The sequence below is a fragment of the Palaemon carinicauda genome, chromosome 44 (genome assembly GCF_036898095.1).
Source record: "Palaemon carinicauda isolate YSFRI2023 chromosome 44, ASM3689809v2, whole genome shotgun sequence".
NCBI classification, from domain to species: Eukaryota; Metazoa; Arthropoda; class Malacostraca; order Decapoda; family Palaemonidae; genus Palaemon; species Palaemon carinicauda.
In genome coordinates, this window is record NC_090768.1 from 37,605,318 (window position 1) to 37,625,926 (window position 20,609).

A 20,609-nucleotide genomic window follows, 5' to 3' on the forward strand; every position below is an offset into this window, starting at 1 on the left:
AGCTCTCATTACCCAGTGAACCATCAGTATTTATAGTACATGTGAACTATCACTTTGTCATTTATTCCTATTCAAGAATTGCTATAAAATTCCATAAAGTTTACACATATAAGAATCAACTGGCATAACAAGTTGAAGTTGACAAAATCTATAAATGAATAAATATTGAAATATGTTGGATTCTGTCCCGTGCTGAAGATGTAGTAAGGAAAAAGCAAATGCCGATGCTAAACCAGCTATAAATTTCCCGCAACTGGGCATTAAACTCCCCATCATAAAGCATTTTATTGTAACAAAATGACAAACTATGTATGATAATAAATCTGAAAATGATAAATTAAGACAAATGAAACCGATCTTTTCTACTTGGGAATCATCAGAGCAGAAAGACAGAAAAACTGAAGTTATTTTTTGCAAGATTGCGTATTGGTCATACAAGATTGACCAATGGCTTTTTAATGTGTACACCTGATGGGATGATTCCCAAATATAGTGAGTGTAATACGATTTTAAGCGTAAGGTATCTTTTCTGAATGCAGTCTTTAAAAGACGAAGAATTTTATGTTTCGATCAGAAATCTTTCTGACATTTTATCTGATTGTGAGTTTTTTTTTCATTTTCGAAGATTTAAAGAGGCATAGGTTTAATAGGTAAAATTTAGATTTATCTCAAATTGATTTTTAATCACTGAAATTGAATGTATATAATATTTTATCCCTCGAGTTTATTTGGCCCAACTCTGGAAAAGTCAAGTTTGACGAATTGAGCTGGATAATCTCCTTAATTTTGATAATGATGATGATGATAATCAACCCCATCCATTATTCCACCTTCCATCTTACTGATCAAGGCAACATCTGCCTGATTTTCATACATTGTTCTAACCATTGTTCTCTAGTCTTGGGTAGTGCTATAGCCTCTGTACCATAGTCTTCCACTGTCTTGGGTTAGAGTTCTCTTGCTTGAGGGTACTCTTGGGCACACTGTTCTATCTAGTTTCTCTTCCTCTTGTTTTGTTAAAGCTTTTATAGTTTATACAGGAAATGTTTATTTCAATGTTGTTACTGTTCTTAAAATATTTTATTTTTTCTTGTTTCCTTTCCTCACTGGGCTATTTTCCCTGTTGGGGCCCCTGGGTTTATAGCATCTTGCTTTTCCAATTAGGGTTGTAGCTTAGCATTTAATAATAATAATAATAATAATAATAATAATAATAATAATAATAATCTCCACAAGTTTCTTCAGTTTCTACTAGAGATAGTGAGAAGAAACTGATCATAGTATTTTGTCATATGCAACCATTAACTATCATGCTAAGCAGAAGTCTAGAAGGGGGAGCAATGAATCCTCTGAATGAAAGTGGTTGATTCTTTTTGGTAAGGGTAAAAAATAAGAGTCTGTGGAAATCAAAGTTCGAATGCATAAACATGTTAAGCCTCTTCTTTTATATAAATTGTTTGTGAATATTGAATGGTTTTTAAGCCAAATCTCCCGTTGGAAAGTTGAATGCATAAGAGATGAAGCATGTTTATAGTAAAATTTTATTATAAAATGTTATGAGGATGGAATATGTACAGCAATGAAGATGAGATAAAATGCGTATTAATCGTGAAAGATTCAGTGATCATTTTTTTTCTCTCTAACGAAAATGAAGGGCTGGAGATGATTTTTTTTACAACTGAAGGAGGTTAGAGAGACTGTTGCAATAGAGGGAGCTTAATATCCCTTAATATCCAGGAAGCGAAAAAATTAACGCTATATATTTAAGGTGAAAAAGTGTAGGAATTTGTTGTCATAATGTCATTGAATATTCCGCATAGGGAGCAGCTGGTGTAGTGGACTTTTTTTTTTTTTGCAACTAGTCATGAAATTTGTTTTGAGATTGAATATTTCCACAGTAATTTGTGTAAGAAAATATCTTTTTTAAAGGTTGTGGTGGCCGATGTGGTAACGCCCCTGACTGGTAATCGCCAGACTGGGGTTCGAGTTCCTCTCAAACTCGTTAGTTCCTTTGGTCACTGCAACCTCACCATCCTAGTGAGCTAAGGATGGGGCGTTTGAGGGAGCCTAAAGGTCTATCTGCTGAGTCATCAGCAGCCATGTCCTAGCCCTCTTTAGTCCTGGCTCAGGTAGAAAGGGGGCTTAGGCGCTGATCATATGTATATATGGTCAGTCTCTAAGGCCTTGTCCTGCTTGATAGGGCAATGTCACTGTCCTTTGCCTCTGCCATTCATGAGCGACCTTTAAAGAGATGGAGATACTTCTCAGCTGAGGAATCGTCAAAATAACTATTTGTGCTAAAAACGAAAGAAGGTCCAAATGATATCTAGTATAATTGCACGAAATATATTAGAAGTAGAAAATTATAATCTTATGAATGTAACTTGTCATTGGTTAGATTCAGAATAATTAAAGATAAAGCTTTGGATGTAGCAATCGTGTATTCTCTCTTATACCATCAGGTATACCAATTAGTTTTGATATATTTATGATTTTTGGGCTTTCCTCTCTCTCTCTCTCTCTCTCTCTCTCTCTCTCTCTCTCTATTACTGAATGGTATGCCTCCAAACCCCGCGCGTTTTACAACAGTTTGGAATAGCATGTAACATTCGTTGTTTTAAATAAATTATTCAAAACAAAACGTATAGTTTAAATGGTCAGGGTTCCTTTGACATCATATATATATATATATATATATATACATATATATATATATATGTATATATATATATATATATATATATATATATATATATATATATATATATATATATATGGATATGATGTTTTGAAACAGTAGGACAAAATAGAAAGACACCAGAAGGCGGTCTTTAAAAGGGATTAATTGTTAGCAAATGGAATTTGCCATAAATGATAAATTACTGCTGGCTTAACCATAATAGGACATCAATATATCCCTGGCACTTTACAGTGACAATAATGTTGATTTTGATAAATTGGCTTTCGATTTTTGAACGAATTTATAATTTAGGTATGATGGCGTTATTTTAGACCTTTGTCTACTTTTTTTTTTTATCGAAACAGTCAAATATATTGATGAAGAAAAGGAAACCTCTGAATGGGATCACATATATGCATATTTAATGGTAAATAACTTTGAAGTTGTCAAAAAATAAAAAATAAAATGAAAGAATACAAATTTTTTTAGGGATAATCTAATCAACAGGTACAGTACACAGAAAGTAATACAAAAACATATTTATCTTATGCACATATTCACACTTATTTATGTATATTATATAAATGCATATTTAGTATACATAAAGATATATGTGGATGTTTGTATGTATAAGGTGTGTATGTTTTTGTGCTCCTTTCTGTATACTGTACTTGTTGAATCAAATTATTTTCAGTAATGTATTCTTTCCATATGTATATGTATATATATATATATATATATATAGAGAGAGAGAGAGAGAGAGAGAGAGAGAGAGAGAGAGAGAGAGAGAGAGAGGTGTTTGCCTACATTAACAAATGCAATGTTAATCAGCACAAAATATGTAGGTATATGATCCCATTCAGAATTTTTTCCCTTATTAGTATATTTGGTAGGTTTAATTTGTAAATGTCATAGTATAATGTTGCTGTCAAACTCATTAAACCATCGTATGTTTTAATTTTGTTTTGTTATTTACTATTTCCTCTGCTTTTTCTCCCCGAAATACTACTTGTTTTGTATTTTCAATATCTTGTCAAAGTGTTTGCCTTATTTGATTGTCTGGGATTTTTTTTATATTGTATTATTTTAGTGATTGTTATGGAAATTCTCACTTTTTGAAAATATTTTCCCATGATTTTCATTTTTAATTTTACTTATTTATTCAACCCCTTTTTTCTTTTATATATGTTTAGACAGTGGTATAATAATTTTTCCGCTCTTTATGTCCTTTGATTTTTGTAATTCTTATTTTATCAATTTTACCCAATTTTACCAGTATTTCCTCTTCCATTCAGAAAATGAGTAGTCTAGTAATTAATCTTCCACCATCAATTTTGTCCTGAAGTTCTGCCACGATTTAATTGACTAGAAATCACGATCATAATTATTTCGGGAGCTTTAAACAGAGGGTTTTTTTTTTTTTCTTGGGGGAAGAGGCAGCAGTTTTACCTGCTTAATCATGAGCAGTTATTGCCTGGTCCTCCCAGGACTGACGTGGGTTCTGATCATATCTAACTATTATCGGTCACTAAGACCTTTTGCGTCTGCTTAATGACCTGTTCAGTAGGTATGAACAAGTATGACGTCTCAAACTTACCCTGCATTAAATTACTCTGAGCGCACCTAGGGTCAGTTTGGTATGGGTGAAATGGTCTTTTAAATAATTTACCCCGTTAAATCCACCAACCATAAAAATTGCATAAGAATGTGCAAAAACGCACATAGTTTTTAAATGAAGATAACTAGCTTACGATTTAAAAAATAAAGATATAACCGTTAATAGTATTACAAAACTGTACTCGTAAGAATGTTGGATAGATTATATTTTAAAGAATGGAACTATTAAAAAGTAATAAAAATTTCATTATGCCCATTCTTTGATACTGCAATAATTATATGATGAAGTTACACTGTTAAATAAGGAATAGTTAATGTATTTGAAAACTTTTGTATATAAAAGTGAGTGGGAAAATAAGATTTCAAAAGACTTGCACGTGATAAATTTCAGGACAGGAAATTATTTAAGAAATCTATTGCAGCGTATTTATGTAATATTGAAAGACATATGCATTTTATTCAAGTAAGTAAATCATAATGATAAATAACTTGGTATTATAGCAAGCAAACGGATAGTTCTAAATATTGAAAGAAATAGATCAGGGGCAGAATTGTACCTTTACACATCTGCTGTTCTTGAACGGTTGATGTGATTGTGTGCCGAAATGATGATTAGTCGTAAATGCTCTCTCTCTCTCTCTCTCTCTCTCTCTCTCTCTCTCTCTCTCTCTCTCTATTATTTCCTGATATAAGCTGGAGCTATTGGTTGGATGAACACATACTTTTCCTCAAAAATTTAATATATTTTTTTCTGGGAAGACTTTTCCAAAAGTGACAAAGAATCGATTAGTTAAGTGTTAATTGCATTGATATAATGGTGATTATAATCACTAGATTTTAACATTGAATCTTTTTACCATTTTCTCCTTTATTATTATTATTATTATTATTATTATTATTATTATTATTATTATTATTATTATTGATAATGATATTCATGATATTTGTTTCTTTAATGTTTAGTCGTGAGGTGATACTTCAAAATTACATAGTCAGCATAAACTTATATCTATTTCATATAAAGGAAAAGTAAAACTAAATTCGACTGGTATTATAATGTACTGTATGTTTGAACCAGAATTTTATCTTTTGTGAGGGTTGGTGTGTTACTGTTCGTGTGGTGCTTTCCCAGACCCAGATTCGAATCCTCTTGTTAATGAGCATTTTTATTTCTTTTAATTCCTAAATTCCGAATTCAAGGTTTTCAGCCAGAATTATTAAAGGATGGGGAAGTTGAATCAACTATAGCAGCATTCACAATTACTCACACACACACACACACACATATATATACATATATGTATACATAATACACACACACACACACACACACATATATATATATATATATGTGTGTGTGTGTGTGTGTGTGTGAGTATGTTTATGTTTTTTCACATGCAGTATATTATATATATATATATATATATATATAGCCTATATGTGTATATAGATATACGTATTTAAATGCATTTTTATATGTATGTATGGATGTATGTATGGATGTATGCATATAGAGATGGATTTGGAGAGAGAAGATATATATATATATATATATATATTTATAAATATGTATATGTATATATTCATATGTATATATGTATGGATATATATATATATACATATATATATATATTATATATATACATATGTATATGTATATATATGTATATTTACATATATATGTATATATATGTGTGTATATATATATATATATATATATATATGTATATATATATATATATATATATTGATATCTTATCAATAAGATCCAGTGTAGAAATTTAAGTTACCTACATGTTCGTATCACTGTCTGATGTGAGTAAGGGAGTGGGTGTTTTAGCTTAGATTTGGTCAATATTTGACTAAGGAATTCCTTAGAGAGCAATATTCGATACTCGTAGAGACTTGAAATGTTGCCTTTTAGGCTCAAACCTTCTTACTTCTTTATTTTTTCATTCTACTTTTTTCATTAATTGTGATTTTGTTTTATAGCGATATGAGATTGATTACATTTTTAATGTAATATACAGTGTATATATACAGTGTGTGTATATATATATATATATATATATATACATATATATATATATATATATATATATTTGTATCTGCATGAATATATCTTATGCCAATTTATGTAGTTTTGTCAATTAATGGGATTATACATATAAGTAGTTTTATATTTCAATTATTATTATTATTATTATTATTATTATTATTATTATTATTATTATTATTATTATTATTATTATTATTATTAGCTAAGCTACAATTCTAATTGGAAAAACAAGATGCTATGAGCCCAAGTGCTCCAACAGAGAAAAATAGCCCAGTGAGGAATTGAAACAAGGAAATAAGTGAACGATATGAGAATGAAAAACTAAAATAAAATAATTATAAACAATTAATAAATTTAATCATGTTTGTTTGTGTGGTTGTGTGCTCTAGGGAGAAAATAGACGTTTCAGTAGAAGTGGTGAAGGTTGCGCAGGCGCAGTTCAACAAACAACATGGCACTGTTTCCTCTTTGGCAATGCCGTAAGATGCCCCCTGCGGCTCTCGGGACACTGTTGTTGTGTGTGTATTCCTTAAATATTTTTACCATATGCTCCTTTATTATTATTGTTATTATTATTATTATTATTATTATTATTATTATTATTATTATTATTGATAATAATATTCATATTTAACTCGTTAATATTTAGTCATGTGATACAAGGTACACATGCACTCTACCCACGCATTGAATGTATCATATACATATGTGGTTAAGTGTGTATTGATGTGTATAGATTGTATTTTTATGTTTATGTAAATATTTGTTTATGCATCTTAATTTCTTTTTGTGCTGTAGTCGACGTTGCTGTGGTAATTGGGAGAATACAGGGATATAAAAATCTCCACTATTATTAAACTAGTATTAATTCACAATGGATTAATACTGAAGAATATATATTTTAAAGCGCTTTCATGTGGATGAGGGTTTGTTATTTGGGATTAAAGAACTTCTGGGATAATTGAATACGTTGTTACGCGCGCGCGTGCACACACACAATATTAATATATATATATATATATATATATATATATATACACATTCATACATACATTCATACATACATACATACATACATACATACATACATACATACATACATACATAAAAAACAACCGTTTCTAGTCCACTCCAGGCTAAATACCCCAGTCATAGTCCTTATTCATGTTTGGTTTGACCAGTCTTCATCACCACGCTGACCAGTGTGAATTGGTGATGGGTGGGAGACTTTTGTGTGAGCGATCACAGCAAACCACACATATATACACACACACACGCACACACAAACCCATATATATATATATATATATATATATGTAATCATACTCGTGTGTTTATTAACTTGAGTGGCAAACTACCATTAATGTATTCAAATTCATATGGTTTAGGTAAGTGAACAAGAGAATAATTTTCTCAACTACTTCAGAGATTTAAGGTTTTCAAGTAACCTATTGATAACTTGAGCATTCTAGAATTTGCCTCGTATTGTTGAAACGTAATTGCCCTTGATAAATGTTTAGTTTGTTTAGCAATAAGGCAGGTCACTGATTCACCTGTGCAAATACCATGTTGTGGTTGGCTTCTCTACTACTTGAACCGGACTCCGTTAATTTGAGCTTCTGATATGGAAATGACTGCCAATATATATATATATATATATATATATATATATTTATATTTATATATAAATCTATATGCATATATATATGTATGTATGTATGTATATATATATATGTATATATATACACATATATATATGTATATATATAGATTTATTATTACCTCCTTATGTTATCAGTTGACACTCAATTTATTTTCCAAGCTGTAATCTCTGGAACTGGATTTGAGTATCAAGACATTCTATAAATTTTCACATGTAAAGTTTTCTCATTCCTAGTCAACATCAGGTGTATTTTGCACCGTCAGCCGTTTTGCCATTATTTCTTTCGCATGAAATCTATATTTTTGAAGTTTTTTTTTTTTTCTACTTTTACATCAGCCTTTGTTAAAACAATTAATTTCAACTCTTCAGTGCTTGTGAAATTAAATATTTTCAACTCCATATTGTTCATTAGACTAGTTACTTGGGAAGAAAATAGAATAGTGTTCCTGAGTGTACCTTCATGCAAGAGAACTCTACCCCAAGACAATGGAAGACCATGGTACAGAGGCTATGACACTACCCAAGACTAGAGAACAATGGTTTAATTCTGTAGTAACCTTATTCTAGAAGAGCTGCTTACCATAGCTATAGAGGCTCTTATATCCTTACCAAAGGGAAAGTAACCACTGAACAACTACAGTGCAATAGTTAACCACTTGAGTGAAGAATTTCACGGTTATCTTCTTGTCAGGTGTATGAGGAAAGAGGAGAATGTGTAAAGTATAGGTCAGAATATTTGGTGTCTGTGTAAGCAAAGGTAAAATGAGTCGTAACCAGAGAGGAATCTAATGTAGTACTATCTGGCCAATCAAAGGACCCTATAAGTCTCAAGTGAATCTCAACGGGTGCCTGGTGCCTTGGCCAACCTATTACATCAAGGAATTCTGTAGATTGTTCTGCAAATTGTCATCTCTTTTTAACATATTAGATGACAGTTATTTTTTTAACTCGATATTCGGTTGACTGGGGAATTTTGTATATAATTATACAGGTATCACCTTGGTAATGTCTTTAAGATTAATTATCTGTGAAATTAGCAGACATAATTTTATCATTTAGTATCTTCCCTTGGTACCTGTTGCGTGTTAATGGTGGTTGAACCCTTTCTTAGCTCTCATTAAATCCAGTTCAGGGGTTTTATTAGGCATCTACGCACATTATAAGACCAACAACATTCTGGATTTTACACATCTGAAATCATTAATCCCCTGAGAGCACGTGTTGGTTAATTTTATCTTTGTCTGTGTAAGAGCATAAATATCATGGTTAGACCTGAAAACTTAACGTACCCTTTTGAGACATTTTTTCATTTATTTAGAAATCTTTTATTTTCTAAAAGTGTTTAATCTTTCTGTGAGAATATTTTTTAGATATACGACTTGGTGAAAATCTTTATCAAAAAAAAAAAAAAAATATACGACAGGTAAGGGCTTTCTCTATTCTTCAGTTTGCATTCTACATTTTATCTTTTATCTTTTTGTTGTTAAGTGACTTACTTTCAGCGGCGTACTACCCTGTTTCGTATAATATTTTTTTATATTATATTGCTTCCATAGATTACTTAAGAGACAAGGGACTTGTCTGATAAGTTATCCAGGGTGTGTTGTATAGTTATTTATGGCCCTTTCATGATTTAACGTAAATATACATGGGGAGATATGTATAAGTGTATATATATGAAAAGATAATTATACATATATATATATATATATATATATATATATATATATATACATATATATATATATATATATATATATATATAAATATATATATATATATATACAGTATATATATATATATATATATATATATATATATATATATATATATATATATATATATATATATATATATATATATGGGTATGTATGTATGTATAAATTTATATAAATATTTATGTCGTAATTATTGTTAAATAATAAACATTGATCTTAATTCCTATAAACATTCATCTATCTAAAATATCATCTATCTAAAATATAACTCGATCATACCTGGATATAAAACTATATATGGATTATCCTCACGATTCCAATGTTCGTTCGCGTATTTATTTAAGTGAGCCTCGGCATATCTCAGGAGTCAGAGGTCTTAGTGTCGCTGACCTCAGGTGTAGCGATCGATCCACTGTCCTGACCTGATCCCAGATGGTGCCGAGTTGCTCTTGTTCCAGGTTAAGCTTATCCCTTTGTTAAGTCGCTCATTCTGGATACATATGGGACTGGTGATTCGTGAGGTTATAATTTTATATCCATGTTATTATGTTTTTATTTTTTATTGTTTTTTTATCTTAAATGATTTGGGCTACAGGGTATCAGAGTCATTGGAGCAGATTAAGACACACACACACACACACACACACACACACATATATATATATATATATATATATATATATAAGTATGTATGTATATATATGTATGTGTGTATATATATACATATACATATATATATATATTTATGTATGTGTATATATAATAATAATAATAATAATAATAATAATAATAATAATAATATGGTTAGTGCTTGGTATCATGGAAGGCAACACTTATTATTATTATTATTATTATTATTATTATTATTATTACCACCAGTCAAGCTACAACCCTAGTTGGGAAAGCAAGATGCTATAATCCCAAGGGCTACAACAGGGAAAAATAGCCCAATGAGGAAAGGAAATAAGGAAATAGATAAACGATATGAGAAATAATGAACAATTAAAATATTCTAAAAGCAGTAACAACATCAAAACAGATCTTTCATATATAAACTATAAAAAGACTTATATCAACTTGTTCAACAAGAAAATATTTGCTGCAAGTTTGAATTTCTGAAGTGTATTTGAAATGTATTTGATTATGTATTATGAGGGTGAATTGCCTCAGACTTTTTATCAAGGGAATTTATTTAAATTATCAATTTAATTATTTTTCATGGGAGAAAGGCTGATATGGCATGGGAGCATAACACAAGTTTAATTCGATGAGCATTGCGAGTTAATTGGCTTCTGTTTTCAATTAGTAACTAACCCGTTTCATATGATTGGGAAATGGTAAACTATGAATGAAAAATTCCACACTCGAGATAAGGGAATGAACTGGTAAACCAAATGGTTTCGTCTTGTGGAAACTGCATTTAAGAGATTTTTGAAGTATGACGTAAGTAGTAAGGAGTAGAAAGTGCACTAGCTATGCAATAAGAAGAGAGAAAGTGGAATCAATAAAGAGAGCTACGAAAATGCAAAATTATCATACTTCTTCCCCCTGTCATCATCATCATCATCATCATCATCATCATTATTATTATTATTATTATTATTATTATTATTATTATTATTATTATTATTATTGCTTACTAAGCCACAGCCCTAGTTGTAAAAGCAGGATGCTATAAGCCCCAAGGGCTCCAACAGGGTAAATAGCCTAGTGAATAATGGGAATAAGAGCTAACAAACTACAAGAGAAATAATTAACAATTTAAATAAATAATTTTAAGAACAGTAACAATATTTAAATGAATCTTTCATATATACCCTCTCAAAACTTGAAAAAACTAGAGGAAGAGAAATTATATAGAATAGTGTGTACGAGTGTACCCTCAAGCAAGAGTGTTGGACGTCTGCGGGTGAGATGGATGTATGTTATGAGGGATATGGGTGGGATGGAATAAAAATAGATGAAGTTCACTGGAGCAGCCGACCCTGCTATAATGTAGGACTAATAAGGTAAAAAGTAATGGCAATGGCTATTAATGATGTAACCCCCAGAGAACCATGTTGTAAAGTATTATGTTTACGTTGGTTGGTTCCAGATTTACCATGCTAGATGCTAGATTTCAGATTTATCATGCTGAATGCTAGGTTTCAGATTTATCATGCTGAATGCTAGGTTTCAGATTTACCATGCTAAATGATAGGTTTCAAATTTACCATGCTAAATGCTAAGTTTCAGATTTACTATGCTAAAGGCTAGATTTCAGATTTACCATGCTGAATGCTAGATTCCAGATTTACCATGTCAAATGCTACTCTCCAGATTTGCCATGCTAAATGTTAGGGTCCAGATTTATCATGCTAAATGCTAGGTTCCAATTTTACCATGCTAAATACTAGATTCCAGATTTACTATGTCAAATGCTAGGTTTCACATTTACCATGCTAAATGCTAGGTTCCAGATTTACCATGCTAAATGCTAGGTTCCAGATTTGCCATGCTAAATGCTAGGTTTCAGATTTACCATGTTAAATGCTAGGTTCCAGATTTACCATGCCAAATGCTAGGTTCCAGATTTACCAAACTAAATGCTAGGTTCCAGATTTACCATGCTAAATACTAGGTTTCAGATTTACCATGTTAAATGCTAGGTTCCAGATTTGCCATGCTAAATGCTAGGTTCCAGATTTACCATGCTAAATGCTAGGTTTCAGATTTACCATGTTAAATGCTAGGTTCCAGATTTACCATGCCAAATGCTAGGTTCCAGATTTACCAAACTAAATGCTAGGTTCCAGATTTACCATGCTAAATACTAGGTTTCAGATTTACCATTTTAAATGCTAGGTTCCAGATTTACCATGCCAAGTGCTAGGTTCCAGATTTACCATTCTAAATGCTAAGTAGGTGTTTTGCATGCAGCCCGTAAAACAAGTAATATCTGAGAAGCTGAAAGTAAAAGGTAGAATAATGTTTTTATAGAAGACCTTTATTGCTCTTAATAAAAATAATTTTGAAGAAATTTCCTGAATAATAAAATGTTCCGTATAAATTGGATTCCACAGACTTTATATATATATGATCATAAGTGATGAGGAAGATTTTGTACTAAAATGGAATACCAAGTCTTTTTTTTTTCTTTCTTTTATTTTTTTTTATTTTATTTTATTTTATTTATTTATTTATTTTTTTTTTTTTTTTGAAAATATGAGGAATGTTGTTGAGAAAATGAACTTCAACAGCAGTAATAAAAAACTACCTTATGCCCATTGGAATAATAATATTAATATAATTGGTGAGAGAGAGAGAGAGAGAGAGAGAGAGAGAGAGAGAGAGAGAGAGAGAGAGAGAGACACCAATATAAGGTAGTGATTACAAGGACTAACAATTCCACGAATCAAAGCGGTTGTTTGAAAAGTGAACAATCACAAAGGTTATGTATGTAGTGGGGAATGCCAGCAGAATTCTTGAAACATTAGGCAACGGAGAAATGGGGACAGTGTTGGGGAATTTGGAAAACAGTTCTATTATAAGTATGAGATTAATAGTTACTAAGATAGTGCTAGGAATGTAAACTAGAAGGTTAGTTGGGATATCCACGGAGCATGTTTCTGAGAAAAAAACATACGAAAGATATTATTCATGAGAAGTAGAGGATATTTATGTGAATTTTGCCGTTTATTAATAGAAAAATGGTTCTCGGTTTTGAAATATCTGTATGTATGTTTTAGATAGCACTGTTTAAAGAAGATTATATTAAAAAAAAAACTTTTATATATATAAAAAAAAAATTTAGATTGTTGTGGTGGTTACTTTACTTGTCCATGTCGATTTGTTGAAGTAGCATATCAGCCTAGGATTGAAGTTACTGCACAGTACTTTATTTCCTGTTCTGGCCCATACTTTGTGTGTGTGTGTGTGTGTGTGTGTGTGTGTGTGTAGAGCCGAATAAGGTGTCCGTCCTTTCTGTGATAAAATTATGTCGTATTTTTTTTAAGAACATATTTGGATTATTGGCATTAAAAGTACGTTTCCAACCAAAGTGGGACGCTCTTCGGATTCTTCACTTTGTATTCAACATTAGTCAAATGTTCTTTTTATAGATTTATTTCCTGAAGCGTTCACTGTCCCAAAAAGATCAATAAATTAATAAATAAACAAATAAATAGATGATAAGAATGAATATGGAGTACAAGGAAAATTCAGCAGAAAAAACCTAACTGTAAGATTCAGATCTTGACGTCATACAAGCGAGTTTCGTCATCCATTCATAAAGGTTTTGGTGAGCAAATTCTATCCATCAAAACATTCCTAATTTCATGTAAGGCTGAAATTTGCTCTTACAGGCAATCCCTTCTGTTAAATTATTTTGGTTATAGAAGAAAAATATCTTATTATTATTATTATTATTATTATTATTATTATTATTATTATTATTACTTGCTAAGCTACAACCCTATTTGGAAAAGCAAGATGCTGTAAGTCCAAGGGCTACAACAGGGAAAATAGTCCAGTGAGGAAAGGATATGAGGAAATAAATGAAAGAAAAGAACAGTAACAACTTAAAAATAAATCTTCCATGTATAAACTATGAAAACTATTCTTAAATACCCCATCGCGTTCCTTAAGATTTTGGAATTATACTGAATTTAGTCTTCTTCGTTCATGTATGAGTGACAGATAGACAGACAGGGAACTGTGTGAGGGTAAGAGGTAAAGGGTTTAATCAATTTCCTTAAAACATTGAAACGAAAATTGGATGAAAAATAACTTCCTTGAGATAGACAGAGGGAAAAGTGAGGAATGGTCTGGTATAAAGACAGAAAGAGAAGGGCAGGATAATGTAGCAAGAAGACAGAGAAGTGAGGAATAATGTGTTTAGAAGACAGGCAGATAAGTGAGGAATAATGTTGAAAGAAGACAAAAAGAATAGTAGGGCATGATAGGGTAAAGAGACAAAATAAGTCAGGAATAATGTTTAATGTGGTAGGAAGACAGAAAGAGTGGTATGGAATAATGCGGGGAAAACTGAGAAAGTGGTAGAAAGTTAGAGATAGAATTATGGAATGATGTTTGAGAGAGAGAGAGAGAGAGAGAGAGAGAGAGAGAGAGAGAGAGAGAGAGAGAGAGAGAGAGCAAGTGAATAATGTGGGGTGTGAACCCAATTCGTATTTCAAGTCACAGGCCATCCTCTATTCTTTGATTTTTTATTCCTACTCTCTCTCTCTCTCTCTCTCTCTCTCTCTCTCTCTCTCTCTCTCTCTCTCTCTCTCGTTGGCGTCGCCTCTGCTTTCCGCGTACATCTCTGAAAAGTTTTATGATATATTTTTTTTTCTTTTTTCTTCGATAACTTCCAAACTTTTCTCACTCACGTCGACCTTGAAAAGTACTCGGTCCAAACTTTAGAAATGTTTGTTTTGAACAACGTTTCAGAAATTTGCAAAAGTAAATAACTTTTCAGAGAATACTTCCACGTTTATTTTCATGCGCTTCTTTGAATGTATTCCTTTTTTCCTTCCGGCTTTAGCTTCTGCCGGTGTTTACTTTACTTGTCTTGAATGATATTTCAACTTTGAACGTAGTTTCTTTTGTTAGTTGAAACGCTTGTATCATATTGATTATTCGATCAAAGAATTTTCATACATACTTAGAAATAACTAATTACACATTGCCTACCACGTCCACAAACACACACATACATACATATATATATATATATATATATATATATATATATATATATATATATATATAAGAGAGAGAGAGAGAGAGAGAGAGAGAGAGAGAGAGAGAGAGAGAGAGAGAGAGAGAGAGAGAGAGTTTGTATATGTGTATATATATATATATATATATATATATATATATATATATATATATATATATATATATATGTGTGTGTGTGTGTGTGTGTGTGTGTGTGTGTGAGAGAGAGAGAGAGAGAGAGAGAGAGAGAGAGAGAGAGAGAGAGAGAGAGAGAGAGAGAGAGAGAGAGTGTATACACTTACTTAATTGAAGTGTACCTCAAGATGTGGGTTAATCTTCTACTTCTCGGCCATTCATGGTTTGGAGATGCCCAACCTATACCTTCCTCCCCTCTAATTATGCCCAAATTGCGGCCCAATCCGTTATTTATTTCATTGCCAAGGTCAAATGAACACAGACCACGGCCACTTCGGTCTGTCTTGTACAGGCACCAAAACACAATCATAACTTTCTTCCATTTGTGTGTATAACCTCTCATAACGTTTGCTTCAAGTATTGAAATTATTATTATAATTAATATTAGAATTATCATTGTTTTTAAAATCAATAAAATTATTATCATATTGCGGTGTTTGCCCATATTTACGTATGGACTATGAATGGTCTCCCCAGCCCAGTTTCCTGAAATCTATCTATCCGCGAAATCTTCCTTGTTTACAAAGTCCCAATCTACAAAAGCATAAGTTACGCATCCATAATGTTTCGATGTGCAATTACAAAGTATCTTTACAGTCTTCTATTGCCCAGCTGATGAATGGCATATTTTTTGCTTCTTTACTAAAGAATGAGAGTAATCCATTGATTGATGGGAGTCACATTTCTCTATATCCCCTCTCTGTGGGATTGCCTTGAAATTATTGAATGAATGGATGGGAAATATAGTCTCTTCAGTCATAATTTGCACTTCAGCGAAAGACTTCTTCATGAGACACAATTAGGAGTTATTATGCTTTTATGTGTGTGTATGTATGTTTTATCTCTTCATAAGACACAATTAGGAGTCATCACATCACGCTTGTGTGTGTGTGTTTTTTTTTTCTCCAAAATACCTTTTTGAAAATCCTTTGCTATGGAAATGTCGGTGACGGCGATCTCAGTTTGCTTCAAAGAATTTTTTTGACATTATTTTTTGTTGCTTTGTCAAATTTCACCTCCCTCGTAGCTGCGTACTTACATGAAGGGAAAAAAAACATAATTCATTCAGGTTCCTTCACTCGACGCTCTCTTGTCCTATTTTGAGCGGAAATCGTATTAAACTCGCTGATAAAAAAGACAAATGAAAGTAGAGAAACAAAAAAGAAAATTATGCTTTTTCAGTTTTGTGATACTCCTTTCCTACTAATTTTTTTATTGTATACTTTTTGATTTATCATTGTTTTCCATTTATTGATTTCTCTTTCACTATTCTTTAAAATTACCTTATGTTCCCCTTCCAAATCGTACTGACGGGTTCTTAATATATACGGCAATATTTGTCCTTCCCACATTTCACGTTTACTCAATAATTTAGCCTCTATTAGCCCCATGGCGTCCTCCTTTCTAACCCCTCCCCCTCTCCGCCCCCTGTCGAAGCTCGCTTAATTCCCCCAACCTCCTCTCTCTCTCTCTCTCTCTCTCTCTCTCTCTCTCTCTCTCTCTCTCTCTCTCCATCAGCTCCTACTGTTCATTCATCGCTGGCGCGCCACTAAAGTTGCCTTGCCTTTTATTCCTATTCCTGGAAATTTATCGCCAAACATGCCCCCCCCCCCTCTCTCTCTCTCTCTCTCTCTCTCTCTCTCTCTCTCTTCGCCGACTGTGAATTCTGAAGCTTGTTGCCGTAATGTCGACCGCACATGATATTATAAACATTGGCTGTCTGGCTGATCTTGAGGGTCAGAGATGCATTGCTTTGGAAACTGGTCTTTTCTTTTTATTCGTTCAATTTTTTAATTTGTTTTTGGTCTACCGTATTTAATTTTGAGTGGGTTTCTCGTCTTAGACGCGTTGCACATTATTATTACTACTACTACTACTACTACTACTACTACTACTACTACTACTACTACTACTACTACTACTACTACTACTAGCCAAACCACTGCCTTGGTTGGAAAAGCAGAATGCTATAAGAACAACTGCTCCAACAAGGCAAGTATTCCAGCGAGGAAGGGAAATGGGTGAATAATAGATAAACTATATAAAAGTAATGAAATGAAAATGTAACATACTTTAAGATCAGTAACAGTGGTGAAATAGATCATTCATATGTAAACTAAAATACTAGGGAAATGGGTGAATAATAAATAAACTATATGAAAGTAATGAAATGAAAATGTAACATACTTTAAGATCAGTAACAGAGGTGAAATAGATCATTCATATGTAAACTATAAACTACACATATTAACCTCTTCAACAGAAAAGAAATTACAAAAATTTTGAACTTCTGAAGTTCCACGGAATCAGGCTTGTAGAATGTTCAATAGTTGATGAATTTTTCAATTTATTATAGGGAAGGCAGTCTCATATCTATAAGAAAAGAAAACTGGGTAGAACTTCAAAAGTTGAAACTTCCAGCAAATGTTTTTATGATGAACAGGCTGACAAAAATCTCTTTTTATGGTTTGTTTATGAAAAATCTTTTTTTAATGTTGTTACTGTTCTTAAAATATTTTATTTCAATTGCTCATTACTTCTCATATGGCTTATTATTTTCCTTATTTCCTTTCCTCACTGGGCTATTTTTCCTCGTTGGAGCCCTTAGGCTTATAGCATCCTGCTTTTCCAGCTAGGGTTGTAGCTTAGCAAATAATAATAATAATAATAATAATAATAATAATAACAAGCATTTCAACAATTGCATTAATTCTGCAACACTTACTGAGAAACGCATGTTACTGATACATTGCTTTTAAAAAGATTATTACCGAGGGATTTTGATCACTTGTTGATTTTATAATTTTCTTATGTTAATGGGATTAATAAAGTTACATTATATCCACGTCACGGATATTTTAATCAATATCAAATGTGTCATTAACTAGCGACTGGCATTACTAGTATTTTCGGACAGATCAACCCCACTCGTTGATATTTTAATGGTATAAAGATTATTTTCACAAAAATCCCGCTTAATATCCGGTCTCATATTGGATCATCCTTTTTGATAACCTTATTAAAATGTAATATTTAACGCTCTTCTCTGGAATGAGGTTAAATGCTGTAACATCGCTCTGGCTTAAATTGCGTAAGATCGATGGAAAATTTGGAGCCTTTGTTCAGTAAAGCTATTTATGATTATTAATTTTCTAAACAGCATTTTCAACCTATTTGTATTTATAGAACATAAAGCTTGGTTTCACCTTCATGTTATTGGTTTCATTTTTTAAATTTTTTTTTAGAAAATAGAACTTTTTATTGATTTCCAAAAGACATCTAACATTCGTGTGTGCAATTTAAATGCTCAGCTAATGTTGAAAGTGCATGTTGAATGTTCATGGATTTTTTATTAGGTGTCCATATACTGAATTATGTCATATTGTTCAATTCGAGATATACCTGGGTAACACCGTAGCACTTTGACAACTTCCATGAAAAAAGGCTTTACTTGCACTGTAGAGATTGATGATACGATTTTATATATATATATATATATATATATATATATATATATATATATACATATATACATATATATATATATATGTGTGTGTATATATATTTATATATATATATATATATATATGTGTATATATATATAAATATATATATATATTGTATATATATATATATATATATATCATATATATATATATATATATATATATATATATATATATATATATATATATGTACGCACACACATGCGCGCGCATATAACAATACTGGGTAGCTTCCCCTACCAAGGGATGGATCCAATAAAAAACTAATACTTCAAAGGTCCCTTGACACATTTATCTTGAGAATATGGTCCTTGTTTCTGTATATTTTTGGGAAAGTTGGAAAGTACCAGAAAAAAAAGCTGTATGTAGTATTTATGGACTTACAGTAGAGAAACGTATAATTGATAGAAGCAATATTGCCGGGTGCGGACTATCAGTGGCATAAATTGTAAATTTCTAAAGTAGATAAAGCGTATTTAATCGAAATAAAACATGTGAAGAAATTTCTAGAAAGGATAGTGACTATAGTCAATTTCTTTTAGCGATGCAGGTTTGCACCGACTCGCAGCGGTGCCCTTTTAGCTCGGAAAAGTTTCCTGATCGCTGATTGGTTGGACGAGATAATTCTAACCAACCAGCGACCAGGAAACTTTTCCGAGCTAAAAGGGCACCGCTGCGAGTCGGTGCAAATCTGCCTCGATAAAAGAAATGGACTATAGTTATTTACGAAGTCAGATAAGATTCAGTAAATATAGATGCTAATTTTTGTTTTGATAAGATGGATTTTCAACGAAATTTTTAATAGCTGTTGTTGGCAACTGATTGAGGATAGTGAAGAGAAAGTCCCTAGTTTATTGAAAGAGTTCCAAAGAGTCTTTCACCGTCTTGGGTTAGAGTTCTCTTGCTTGAGTGTACACCCAGGCACACTATTCTATCTGATTTCTCTTCCTCTTGTTTCGTTAAAGTGTTTATAGTTTATATAGGAAATATTTATTTTAATGTTGTTACTCTTCTTAAGATATTTTATTTTTCCTTGTTTCCTTTCCTCACTGGGCTATTTTCCCTGTTGGGGCCCCTGGGCTTATAGTATTGTGCTTTTCCAACTAGGGTTGTAGCTTAGAAAATAATAATAATAATAAAATTGTTAGCAAGATAAGAAAGTCTGAGTAAACTTAAGAATGAAATTATGAAAGAATAGGAATCTGGAGAATGAAACTGAAGATATTTATGTGTAGCATTTGATAATTTTTTTTTTTATTAAAAAACTGTTGAAAAATACGAAAAATTTCTACATTTTCTTTACACTGTTTTTACAATTTTTGTTTCTGATTATATATTATCACTTTTTCAGGCTTGTGAGGACGGTCTTCTCCTTTATGGTTCAGGAATATTGGTGAGTACTGCTTTATCGTTTATTATTTCTGAAAATTGGTGATATTAACGACATCAGTCATTGGGATATATATATATA

General features: G+C 31.7%; 1 long non-coding RNA gene across 1 annotated transcript in view; it reads left to right on the top strand.

Annotated features, from left to right (window-relative positions):
* Nucleotides 1-20,609, top strand: part of LOC137634250 (uncharacterized) — a 689,990-nt gene that overhangs the window by 401,161 nt on the left and 268,220 nt on the right. Inside the window, exon 3 of the long non-coding RNA XR_011042493.1 lies at nucleotides 20,490-20,531. This is a non-coding gene — a long non-coding RNA (uncharacterized lncRNA). The remainder of the gene's footprint in view (nucleotides 1-20,489; nucleotides 20,532-20,609) is intronic.